Source organism: Lycium ferocissimum, chromosome 1, assembly GCF_029784015.1.
Source record: "Lycium ferocissimum isolate CSIRO_LF1 chromosome 1, AGI_CSIRO_Lferr_CH_V1, whole genome shotgun sequence".
In the NCBI taxonomy this organism is placed as follows: domain Eukaryota; kingdom Viridiplantae; phylum Streptophyta; class Magnoliopsida; order Solanales; family Solanaceae; genus Lycium; species Lycium ferocissimum.
Window position 1 is genome coordinate 37,151,270 of NC_081342.1, and position 14,676 is coordinate 37,165,945.

Consider the following 14,676-nt stretch of genomic DNA (forward strand, 5'->3'; position numbering starts at 1 on the left):
GAAAGAAAACAGACCTAATATCTTAAAATACACAACAGAAAAAAACAAGAAATCCCAAACAAGACAACACATAAGACTAACCAAGACAAGGTCCAGTGATTTAAATGAGTATAACATTGAGGAGATAAGCCTAATTGAATTGATAACAGTTCCATCTTACACACAGTAGCATAGTATACCATGGGTATACGCGATATACAACCCAATATACACCGGGAAATATATGGAGTATATAGCTTGTATACCTGGTGAACATCCAACCACAACAGTATCATATGAGAAGGAAAAAGAAGAGGTGAGGCAGTGTGAGCAAGCAGGGCATAGCATTCATTTTAAATCAGTCTCAAACACACATGTATACACACATATACAGTGGATATACACCAATATATGCTCAACATATTCATTCTTTAGAGACTATCATAATATTTATTAAAAGGACCTGACACACAGCAGCTGAGATTTTCAGTTCAATTTAGGGGAAAGGGGAAAGGAAAGAGCATGTTGACTCTTAAATTAAAGTTCTCTTTATAGGTTTAGGCTTAGCATGCTTAGTGGGTTGACAAAGCCAACATTTTATGTTAATGGTGACTTACACACAACATTCATTTGATATACAATACTTCAGGTCATGGTTCCCTAACTCTTTCAATATGCAAGTCCCTTAAAACAGTATCAATCCGTAAACTGGGACTAGGACACAACTCCTTAAAATCAAGCAAACTCATTTTTTAGTTATGTTAAACAAATGCCACTCTTATTTCAATTCACACACCACTCGAAACTATTTTCTGAATCCTAGTTGATTTAGTCACACATTTTATCCCTTTTGCATTTATGCAAACACAATAGAAATCAAAGGGGTATGAGAAGTTTTCAGGTAAGAAGACAAATGAACAGAGCAAGTTCATGGCCTAGACTATCATGCAAGAATAAATGATACTTTAATCCCATAAACCAAAACATAAAGTAACCCAGAACTGGATGCAAGACTAGCACACTGGAGACATAAGAAGAATATGCACAGATATACTTATTGTCCTACAAAACAGACCTCAAACTTCATTCATATAATTCTCTTCTCTTATGCTTACAGGGACCTTAGAGGGTCCCATGAAATTGTAAATTCACAAGAAGGAACCCCAGCAGCCTGGGATAGTTAGTACTAGGCAAAGTAGGAACTCAAATCCTTTCCTAAACTTCCCTAGCCATGGGTAAATCCCTCCTCACTTTTTTTACAAGTCAAGTGACAACCTCATAAGTTCCCTTTACTTAGGTGATCTTGGACAATTCTATTAATTACTCTTAAGTGAACCATACTCAATTCAGTTTACCATGACAAAGTAAACATTTAACCTCTTATACTCTTAACTTGAAATAACACCTTTCACTATGGCAAGATAAAGCATAAAGCCAGTTCTAGACTACTTAAGCTCATCTATATACACAATATACATGAGTATTCATAAGTTAAGCACTATTTGGATCAGACAGAGATGCATACTAACACACTTAACAATCCCAGTGAATCAAGGTTGTGAACACCTAATATTTTACCTAACTTAAGTTTGTACACCTTTTTAACTTTTAAATATTTTTTTTAGGTCTAAATTAGATATTTTAATTTTTTTTTCATTTTTTGGTAGGTTTTACTTTAAAATTAAAAACTACAAAAATAGAGTCAAATTTTAGGATAAATTTTGTTCTCGTGTTTTCAAAAGAAAAGAAATTACGAAAAATATGTTTTCTTTTAAATTTAGCTTCGAATAAATAAGCTAGTGATTTTAGTATTTTCTTATTTACAATTTATTTTAGTCTAGCTATTTAACTTGTACTTTTGTTAGTCCAGAATAGTTAGCTAAATAAGGAAAAAGTCAAAAGAAGATTTCCTAAAAAAACTAACAAAAATCTGCAAACCCAAACATCCCAAACCAAATTCCCATAGTTCACGTCACTCATTCCATTCCCCCATTTGCCATTACATGGTACACACACAAATCCCAAACCCTCACACCTCTTTAAACCCAATCCTAATCACCTTCAAACTCCTTAAACCTCTTACCCCTACAAACTCTCAACAAAAGACTTATCCTTCCTAACCACCCCACACACCTATATAACACACACAACTCACAGTATACAAAAATTGCGTTGAAACAGTACAAAAGAAAAAATGCAGAGAACAAACAATAAAACAGTGAGCAAAAAGACAGAGAAAAAAAAATACCTAGAACAATTTAGGAGTTTCGAAAATGATTTTGTTCGAGTTCGAGGGTTTGTTTGTGGTTTCGAGTTCGTGGACCTGAAAGTTAGCTTTTGTTAACTTTGGAAATCAGTTGATTATAGCCGTTTTAATTGTCGTGAATTAATCTTCATATAAGGTAACACTCAATCTTCTTTGTATAATTTAATATCATGATTAAATGAGACATATCATATTTTAATTATCGGGGTAATGTTAAGAATCTTATTATGGTTTCAATGTTTATTGGTGGATATTGAAATTTGTTTATTATTAAATTTGCTAGCTCTGAGATTAATTTGAAATACGAGTTGTCGTTTGAATGAATTTGCATGAAATCATGATTTTAATGGATAAGGTTTAACATGGTGGTGGTCTAAAATTTGTTTGTGTATTGATATGTCACCAACGTTAAGGTCAAATTAATATGTGAGGAAATTAGTCTACTTTTATGATTTTAATTTTAATTTGAGATTTAAAAAAAAAACATATTCCAGTGGATCACTTTTAATTTAGAGGAAAAATCATAACTATACAATAATATAAAATATTTACAGAACCTTAGCAGAACTATTTAATTAACACTGAATGGCAGCTTAGGAGTTACAACTTACCTACAGTAATGATTTCTTTCTCTATTAATCGGGTGATATTAGGGGCACGTCATTAACAACATAATTGATTCTCTTCCTACATTTTTGCTAAAATTTATATTCTACAACTACAATTGTGTTACTAATTTCTTTCCATTTTAGTAAATATGATTTTGCCGTATATTATGTTTATACCATAAGTATATATGGTATGCTTTAGATATAAAAAAGTTATACCATACATGTACTACAAATATATATTTATATTTAGTAACCCCTTTATAAAAAATATATATTTTATGCCATGATTAATTGTATTTATTTTATTATTATACGTCAAGAAGAAAGTAAATTAAAAGAGGTTAAAATTGGGAAAGCAAAAAGATCAGACACTATCACATGGGTTACTTTGACGTGTTGATTTTATTTCAGAATTCAAAATATAGTATAGGTTTATAAAATTAAAGACCGGATCATTATTTTTAAAGCTTAAATAAAATTATTTTGACCGTGACTTTTCAGGAGGCAAAAGGATTATTCTTTTATGCTACCAAAATTCTCCGTTCCTAATTTCAGTTGAGAGAGATAGTTTTAGTAAGAGGACAAGATGGGTTGCGAATTCGCTTCAAAATCCATTATTAAAAAGTGAAAAAGCGACAAAATAATTTTCTTGGATTAGTTACACGTCTTGACTTAAGAACTTAAATAAAGATAATCATCATTGTTTCAGTAAGCTGAGTAGGCTCAAAATTCTAGGTGCGATACACAAGTTAAGGTCGCGTTTACGCGTCTCGACTGGTGTATGTCGAGGCTGAGGTCACAACTACGTGCCTTAGTCAAGACTAGTAAAAGGTCAACAATATTTAAGCGAATCATAGGCGTAACTAATAAATACACTTTATCCAAAATAATTTAAGCCGAATATTAGTCAATAAAACCGACCGCGCTAGAACCACGAGACTCGGGGAATGCCTAATACCTTCTCCCTAGTCAACAGAATTCCTTACCCGATCTTTTGTTTTCGTAGACCAATAATAAATATAGTCATTTCCTTTTGATTAGGGATTCAATAAGGTGACTTGGAACACCAAAACTCAATTCCAAGTGGCGACTCTGAATAAATAAAATAATTCCTTTTCAAAACATCACTTTAATTGAAAAAACCCCTTTAAATAAATTTAAACTAATTTCAAATTTATTTTTTGGAAAAAAAAAAAGAAGTGTGGCAGATGGCGACCTCGCTGGGGATAACCAGAATTCGAGCTTTGTATATTGACTTATGTTTGGCTTGTGTTATTAATTTTTTTCTTGGATATTTTGTATATATGAGAGTAATGTGTTCTATGCCTGCTTATTTACTGCTTTGATATTGTTGAACTGCAATATAATTGTCTTCTCTCGCGCACCCCCTCTGAGTCTTCAATAATAAACTGTCACAAAAACGGGAATTGCGACTACACACCCCACTTCTGCTGAGATAAAGCCGTTGGGCCCTTGGTCCCTAGTGAAGGATTTATAGTTACACATGTTTAGGATGGGGAGGACCTCAACAAAGCCGGAAAGCACTGCTACCGACACTGTTGCGGTTCGCTTTTACGTGGTGTTAAGGCATAAAGGCTACTACGAACTCGTTGGTGCTCTTTCAGACTTTATTTTTGAAAAAGAGTCGCCACCTAATTTTTAGGAAATTAGGAAAGCCGGTTGTGAAGGGTTTATTCAAATACCGTGAAAAAACCTTCATAATCCAGAGTTCCAGGTAAGGGTTCTGATGAACCCCTGGGGAAGGTGTTAGGCATCCCAGTATTAAGGATCCGTATTATACGGTTGACCTTCAAATTCCAGTGTATGAGTATTTGCTTAAACTGCTTATTGTTTGTGTTTATTTTTTTCCGTAAATAACTGTCATGCATATCATATATTTTTGGAAGAATATATCCCCTTTATTTATAGGGTACCGTAGTTTCGGATTTATATTATCCGAGCATAAGTAGTTTCCCTTTATATATAACGAATAAGTATAAGTTTGTAAAAAAAGTGTAAAAGAAATGTTATTTTATAAATTATTTATTTTATACTCATACACCGGGGCTCGAGTTGACTCGTATTGGTGTGTTTCAGTCTTAACCGGAACTTTATATTATGTGTAGGCTCTTTATATGTTTAAAATGGCGTTTTATGTATTTTAAAATGAGTATATCTTGTCCGTAGATATTCGTTAATTTGGGCCTGCTTAGGACAAAAAACAGTGTTTTGTGTTTTAAGAATCCTTCATTTACCTCTATTTTCCGTAAAAAAACGAGTATTAATAACTTGGTAAAAAAAAATTTGATTTTTGTTTAAGTTAAAAACTGGTCAAATATTTTGTCAAAGATTTGCCACTTATCGATGAAGTTGTATATGTTAAAGCCAATTGCGTTAAATCTGTCTATTTAAAGCTGATTTTGGGAAATTTAGTTTGGAGTAGGAATTAAGTTAATCAGATTAACTTATTTTTCTGAAATACCTTTATTATAAAAAAAAAAAACGTGATTGCCATTTAAACTTAGAAAAAATCATAGTGATTTATTGAGTCCGTGGTTTTGAAAATCGCGTACGGGGACCTAAAGTCGACTAAACAGCATAAGAACCGTTGTCCTAAGATGTCTAGTTCCAATCATAAGGATTTTTCACTATAATATGAGTTTGAATACACATTTTTTACAAGTACATCAAGTTAGGAATAAAACAACAAATAAATGTAAAGAGACTAAGTTAGATTAGGGGCGTACCAAGCTCCTAGTTGGCCATTTTTACCCATGGCTGGGCCTTCTGCGCGCCTCGCTATTATCTTCATCTTCTCAGACTCGATTTGACATAATATTCCCATTTGGGCCTTAGGCCCAATGGGTGGGCTTGATTTGGATTCGAATGGTCATGCAAGTGAAGAGGAGAAGAGAAAAAAGGAAACCCGGTTAGTTTATAATTACTGCACTTATCATACTAATAACTAAACTAAACATGTACACATTATCAAAATAATTGTATGAATCCTATATTTATCCAATCCTTGTCTTCAACCAGATATTTATTGATTAGAGACTTCAAATGGTATGGGGACTCCCTAGCCTCGCATTCCTGATGTCGCACAATTTCCAAGGGATTTCTGAGAACCCCAGGCATGGCTAACACCGGGAAAGGTTTGGGACTACCCCAAACTACCATTGTCTATCTCAAAACAATATGTCCAGATTGGGACAAAAAAGAGCACAAGAGTCAGAATCCCGAAATAATACAGAGACAACAACAAATAACGACTATTCAAATAGATACCTGATCATACAGGATTTCCAGAAGGGACAAGGGGTGGTGGACATTGGCATGATACGCAGGTTAAGACTAAAATTAAGTCCTCAACATCAATGCAGCTCTGTTCATGAAGGTTAAGCGAAAGAAAAAAAAAAGACTTCTCAAGGTGACAAAGATAACAGTGTACAATCACATCTTAACTAGACAAAACTGTTTAGCATTCCTATTTTTTTTTAGTGTAGGAAAACACAAAGCCACTGATGGGAGAGACATCAACCCAATTTCACTGGAGAGATCAAACAAGAGTGAAGGCCATATGCATAAGTAAGGAATAGGGGTTACACAAGTTGTACAGGAAAAAACACAACCAGCACAGAGGCTGATGGTGAACACACTACTCAGAAGTGGTTAGACACACAAGTATGTCAAATGGGAAGGTAGGGGGGGGGGTGATTGATACATGAACTTCTAGTAGAAGCAAATGGACACACACACAGAGTTACATGGAGCTTTTGAAAGCAGCAGAGTAGTCATCGAGATTCAACACATGGCATCTACTAAAGCAATGCCCAAATGAGCAGCATCAAAGATCATATTGATCTAGGTGAGGTGAAATAAGAAGAGTGAAGGTAAGATGCACAGAACTCAAATTTTAAGGCTAAGACAATGCGCAATACTTAGTGCCAAATCAATTTAAGTCATGAAGGCCCATATCTTTTACAATCATAGAGAAAAGAGAGGAACTTTGTGCATGCTTCTGTGTTTTCTTAAAAAAAAAAGTTAGAAGTGCAGTTTAAGCATAATGGCATCAAGAGGGGAGTGTGGTGACAAAATGGCAAAAAAGCAATAGAATATACCCCTTAACAAGCAAAGTGCCAATGATGTCAATCTCAGGCACAAAGGAAAGATCCCAGACAGTTCAGTTATGACATTAAGATACAAGAGAATATTTGTGAAAATAGAGTTAGAGACAGATAGGATGCATCAAATTAGGCCCCAAATCCATAAAGTAATGCAAGGTCAATCAAAACATATGCTTGACAAGGTAAATGTGTTATTAAGAGGTAAAGATACTATACGAGTATATATATATATATATATATATATATATATATATATATATATATATATATATATATATATGCAAGGACCACATATATATCTTGGGGGGATGGGATCACTTCCTTATTCATCGATTAATGTATTCTTATTTAAGTCACCCCAATCACTGTAAACTAGGTGTGCAGATTCATGGGGAGGGGGTGGGGGGGCAAGTAAGGTAACACAAAATAAGGCAAAGGGAGAACACACAGAACTTTCATCAGAGGCAACACCAAAGAGCAGCTCAAGTTCCAATAATAAGGAAGCAAGGAGCAGAAAAAGGGTGCACAATTCCAGATTGATCAACACAAGAGAAACAGATGCTTGGCTTCCCTTTTTAAGAAAAGAATCTTCCAAATGACACTACTCTTGCATCCTTTACTTTATACCAAATCATCAACCCCACAGAACTCGACTGACCTCATACAAAGTCAAAACAGGCACACATGAAGTTGGAGGTAATGATGAGAAGGAAAGGGAAGAGTAGTCAGTTTTGCAACAAAGTGTAATGAACATGGAATGGCCCATTTTTATCAAAAAAAAAAAAAAAAAGGTTTCAGGATTTCAGTCATGTACCCTTCATACTTAATCAAATTATAGGAAAATGGTCTTGGCTCCCCCTTTTTATCTTTACAACTCTAAGATGGACATGTGAGATGACTATTAACCTTTCCCTTTTTGTTAATCAAATTTATTCACATAAAGATAGCATGCACCCAAGCAGGATCAGAAGAGGAATCAAACAGGAAGACAGACAAGTCTATTTAGTTTAAAGTCCATTAAATAGAAGTAACTCTAGTTGTCATGGATCAAAATATAAGCTAATGTCATAAAGGTGTATGGCAGTTGACTCAGGTTGGCAGATACATTCAAATGAATTCATCATGGATCACTCTTAACTAGTCATTGCTACATCACACAAGTTTTAATACTTAGCATCTCATTAGCACATTGGGACAGTAATCATGCTAACCAAAGAGGGTGAAAACGGGGCACATCAAATCATTCTAAGAAAGTTAGGCTACATTAGTTAACTAGCATGACCTAAACAATGGTTACATAGATGGAAGGCTTCAACAACAACAACAGCAACATGCCCAGTTGAATCACACAATGTGAGGTCTGGGGAGGGTAAAGTGTACGCAGACCTTACCCCCACCTTGGAAGGTAGGGAGGCTGTTTCCGAAAGACCCTTGGCTCAAAAGAAAACAAGGGAAAACAACGGAAAAGAGTCAGATACGGACAAGCAAATCAAAGCAATGCAAAAATAAGAAATAACAAGAGCAAGGATGTGATGATAAAATAGCAAACATAGACAAGACCCAACACATAGAAACAGAATAATAATACTCCTAACATGGGAAAGAAAACCTCGCGGCCTCCCACTAGCCCTCTACCCCTGATACTCGACCTCCAACCCCTCCTATCACAGGTCATGTCCTCGGTAAGCTGAAGTAGCACCATATCCTGCTGAATTACCTCTCCCCAGGCCTTCTTTGTCCTACCCCTCCCTCTCTTCAGGCCCACCACTGCCATTCTCTCACACCTCCTTACTGGCGCATCAACGCATCTCTGCTGCACATGGCCGAACCATCTCAACCTCCCTTCTCGCATCTTATCCACCACAGGGGCCACACCCACCTTTTATCGATTCACTTCATTCTGAATCTTATCTCTCCTGGTATGCCGGAACATCTATCTCAACATTCGCATCTCTGCTACCTTCATCTTCTGGACATGAGCTTTCTTAACTGGCTAGCATTCCGTCCCATAAAACATAGTCAGTCTAACCACCGCTTTGTAGAACTTTCCTTTTAGTATAGGCGACACCTTCTTATCGCACAACACCCCAGATGCGAGTTTCTATTTCATCCATCCCGCTCCAATACGATGTGTGACATCGTCAACAATCTCGCTAGTCCTTTCGATAATCGACCCCAGGTACTTGAAACTTTCTTTCTTCGGGATGACTTGAGTATCCAGCTGCACGTTGTCGTCCTCTACCTGACTCACATCACTGAACTTGCACTCTAAGTACTCTATCTTAGTCCTGCTCAACTTGAAATCCTTCGACTCCAGAGTTAGTCGCCAAACCTCCTGTCTCGCATTAACACCGCTCCGCGACTCGTCAATAAGCACAGTGTCATCAGCAAACAACATGCACCACGGTACCTCTCCTTGAATGTGGCTTATCAGTGCGTCCATTGCCAAAGCAAACAGAAACGGGCTAAGCGCGGACCCCTGGTGTAGGCCCATCATAACTGGGAAGTGTTCTGAGTCACCTCCAACCGTCCTCACCCGGGTCTTGGCTCCATCATACATGTCCTTAATCGATCTAATGTATGCTACAGGAACACCTCTAGCTTCTAGACATCTCCACATCACCTCTCTTGGGACTTCGTCTTAAGCCTTATCAAGGTCAACAAACACCATGTGCAAGTCAGTCTTCTTATCCCTATACTGCTCCACCAACCTCCTTACAAGGTGAATGGCTTCTGCAGTCGAACGCCCCAAAGATGAATCCAAACTGGTTCTCTGAAGATGGCAGGCTTCATAAATCCAAAATCAATGCAACCCAGAGTCCTCAAGGTGGCCAAAAGGAATTATTTTAAGTTGTTCTAATCTAGCACATGATAGGTGGTCACTAATGCCAAATAAATAGGCAAGTCAAACTCAAAGAAATCACACCAAGAAGATAGTAGATGTTCATGATGAGACCTACTCAAGGTCCATCAAGCAATCATACCAAGTGAGAGGTTTAAAAAAAAAAACAAACAAGACCCCTACTATTTTCTAAAAGGAGATATTTGTACAGATTTTCAGCCCCTTTAAACATGTAGACAAGCAAAGGAAATTTCTGAACCATGATCAACCCTAAACTATACAGGATCATGATCTATTTTTGTATGTAAACAGGCAAAAGAAACTTTGAATTATGAACCATAGCATGCTAGACATGAATGTAGACTCATGCCAATACTAAAACAGTGTAATGGACATGATGCACACCAATCACTGAATTTTTCCGAACACACAATCTCAAGGCAGAGCTAGATTGGGATATCAAGATTAAATTAGCAAAGATAAGAGCTATATCATGGGTGCACAACTCAGGGAAAGTATAGGAGACATGGCAATCAAAGCAAGGTTTAAGGACAAAGAGTGCAAGGGATAAGACAAAATCATTTGTAACAGACTCAGAATACAAATGCAAGCTATTGACACATCTATAATGAATAAAGCATATTAATCAGGATCAGACAAGGGAAGCCTTGTAATGATTTACAGGACTATACCATTCAGAACTAGGTTATCAATTATATAAATATGAGTCAGCTCAGAATCAGCTAACATTATATAGGGTGGAGTACATTAATTAATATGAGCAAGAAGGCCTTTAAGCAAGCTGAACACTAAGGTAGATTAATCTCATAAAAATGAACCAGATTTTTGCAAGCACATTTAGAAATATGGCATGATTGATTAAGGCTAGAGCCCAATGGAACACTGACCCAAAGCAAGCAGATTTAAAATTAGGATGAACAAACTCAACTCTCAAACAACCAAACCAAATTCCATATGACTACATAAAAACCAGCAAAGCCATAGTTTTTTTTATAAAAAAAAAAAAAAAACTCTAGGTAAATACTTAAATCGCTAAGAAAATCTACATTATCCAAGACTAGCAAGTCGAAACTTCAACACATAACAAATATAGCCAAATTAAACAACACAATACCGCTAAGACATAAAATAGGGCCAAGCTTAAATAAAACTAGACAAAAATTAAAGAAAAGCACTAAATAAGTAAAGGATTACGTTTTTTAGATGCAACTTTGAATCAAGAACAAATTTAAGAGCTTCTTCCACTCCAAATTTAGCCACCACCACAAAAAACAATAAAAAGGAAATCTTGTACTGAGAACAGGTTTTTAAAACCTTAAAACACTTAGAGATTTTAACTGATAAGCTTTTAACTCGAATGAATTCAAGTAGAAAGCTTTTTCTTTTTTCGGATTTTTTCCTCGTCTTTTTTCTTTTGACAATACATGGGGTTCTATAATAGAACCCCAAAAATAACTTCTAACACTCCACAAACGATGTGGGATATCACAATTTTTCACAAATTTTAAGCTTAGATCTACGATGGAGGGCTCAGATTCGAAGAAAAGGAACAATCAACGGCTCTAATCGATTCAAACAATTGTAAAATGAAAGTTTTAAAGACAAATCACAAGGATTTTACCTTAAGGGTCTGTTTGGACGAGTTTTCGAGCAAAAATGTGAGAAAAGGATGAAGATTTTAATGCTTCGTCCTCTTCTCACCACCCCGACGACGTCACAGTGCCAGCGTTAACAAAAAACATTGATTTGACCCATCGAGTAGAGGGGGAAAGGGTAAAGGGGCGAGAGAAGTAGGGGGCGGCTAGGGCTTCACCCTAGCCCCCTTAAAAAATAACAAATGATCCCTTCAGGTTTGTGTGCTATACTGAGGGAGTATATATTGCTTCATGGGCCGGGTCAACCCGCTTTGTGGGCTGGACCTGGTCCATGTATTTTTTTTAAAATTTTGAAAGTGTTTTTGTATATTATACGAATATATACGTGTATATCACACGTATATACACCCGTAGGGGCAAAATGGGTATTTTACTAAGATAGGCTTACCTTTAAAGTAATTAGCCGTAGTACAAAATAATTAAAACAAGGTCAAATAAAGGCGTAATTAAATTAACAAGCGATTTAAAAACTCATTTTGTAGAAATAGCCCTCAATTGACCCTTAATTGAAGAGGGTTGCAATTATGGCCAATCGTTGTAATTAATTGCAGAAATATCCTTGCAATTAACTATTTTTAAATGTAGCCTTATTTTGGTTTTTAATTTAACCAATTAAGACTAATTTGCATTAACGTCCTTAATTAATGCGCCTACACTTGACATTTCAATTAAGGCCATTCAGAATTCGAAATTTACAAAATTGGCCCCAGCTGTATTGAACCATGAGTTGGTTAATTATGAGGTGGTCATTTATGCAAAATAACAACAATTAGGCTAAAAATCATAATTTTAAACAATTTTGCCAAAATTGGCACAAACATGCATATATAGTAATAATTCAAAGCTTGAGGGGTAAAAGTGGTAAACTCTTTTAATTACTCAAATTCCTTGGATAAAAAAAATAAATAAATTGCCTTTTATCTAATTTGCTTGATTTTGCTAATGTAAATGAACAATTGTTTGAAATTATTCTGCTGCTGGTGAATTATAGAAAATACTGTAAAATGCTGTAAACATGCTGATAAATTTTTGAATAATTAATAAAGCCTTGAAGGTTCCCCTATTAATTTATAGAAGTAAAAATATTAACCTGAATAATTGTATAAAATTATTCAAAGTTTTTGTGAGTGGGCAAAATTATCTTATTTATTATCCAAGGACCCGGAGTAAATAAAATAAATTACTAGTGGTCAAAAATCAGGTGTCAGCAGCTGCTCCTTCAGTGTTTGGGGATGGCGGGACCATCCCTGAGCAACGAAATTTAACTAACCCTGGTTTTTTACCAACCCGATTCATTCTACCCTTTGAATTTTCATGCAAATCACATAAGTGCGGTCGGACATGGGCTGCTGGGTTTCCTACATATCTTAGGCTATACGAGAATTCAGGCCACTTGTAGTTCGTCTCTATTAAAGACTTTTAAGTGTGTAGCAGAAAAGTCCTGAGATCACCGGTATTGTGCCCGATTTTTTCTCGGACGTTTTGTTGGAGTGTGGCCGACTCTCTGGTCATGAGACCTCCTACATATCCATGGCCTCTGGGAATCAGGCCACATGTAGTTTGAACCGCTAGAGAAGAGTATGTCCCTTATGTGGAATACCTTCGGATTTCCCGAAATGTACCTGATCGATCGCGATTTTTAGTAAAAGAAATCAAAAGCTAACAAATTTGGCTGACTTTGAGAGTCGGTAGCTTTCAAGTCCTGGCCGGAGAGCTTGACTCTCATGGTCACCCTCTCTTGACCGGCTGCGTAAGAAAAAGTTCCACGTTTGCTCTGCAATTTATCTAGATCCGGCTCAGCAGGTTGGTTCTCTCTAGGAGATTGTGCACCTGCTTATGAAATTCAATAATATCGCAGATGTCTTAATGCCATTTGTATGAATGTTCCTCTCTGCAGCAAAAGTAAGTATGCAATGGTAGTATGTAAAAATGAACTGCCCTTTCAGCATTATGAATGAATGGCCCTCTCGGCAGTATGAATGAATGAATAAATAGCCCTCTCGACAGTATGAATGAATGAATGGCCCTCTCAGCAGTATGAATGAATGTCCCTCTCGGCATGGCCCTCTCAGCAGTAGAAAATAAACGTGCAATGGCCCTCTCGGTAGCAGAAAATAAATGTACAGTGGCCCTCTCGGTAGCAGAAAATAAACGTGCAATGGCTCTCTCGATAGCAGGAAATGAAAGAATTGAAAGGAATTTAAATAATGGAAGAATTGAAAGGAATTTAAAGAATGGAAGAAATGTAAGGAATTAAAAGATGACAGATATGGCCCTTGCGGCTGGATGATCTTACTTTCGTTCATAGTGTGGGCTGTGACCCTCGTGGCCGGATATGACCCTTTGTTTTTGTCATGACCCTTTTGGTCAAATAGGTCTATTCGCTTCGACCCTTTCGGCCTGATATGTCATTGTTTTTCGCTCTTTGTGTGACCACGTGGTCGAATAGGTCTTTTGTCATTCATTCTTCGTATGACCCTTTTGGCCGAATATTCCTTTAGGCTCGTTCATTTCTTACCCTTTTGGTTGGACATGTCCTTTCCCATTTGCTTGTGGTGTATATAATAGTCAAACGAGCTGTTCTAGTTGGACTTGTCTTGTATAGCCCTATCGCTTTCCTAATAGTTGAACGGGTTGTTCCTGCTGGGCTAGGCCTTCGCAGTCCTATCACTTTCCTGTTAAGACCTGCATTTACAGAAAAATTGGGAGTTTCCTAAAAGGCCAATTAGCGCTGTTGTCCTCCCGTCTGGTGGCTTCTCCGGACGTCCTTCTGAACCTTTTTGGCCCCGGTATTCCTAGAAATGGTTTTGGAGCGTGCTTACACTAACGGGTGTATATATTTTCTCGAAATCTACAATACAAATTAGTAAAGCGCATTGTTCCTACATATACATGTCTGTTATTACTATTTCTTTATACTCTTTTGAAAAACCTTTTGTTATGACATGTGTATGTAGGAACAATCCGATTACAACGAATGGTATCCTAAATGTAGTATCTCTTAAGGGCGTCTGCATTGATGGCCTTGGGCCACACTTGTCCGTCAATCTCGGCTAGGACTACGACTCCTCCTGAGAGTACTTTCCTGACCATGTATGGCCCTTGCCAGTTCAGCTAGAATTTTTTCTTATATTTCTCTTAGTGAGGGAACACTCGCTTGAGCACGAGTTGTCCG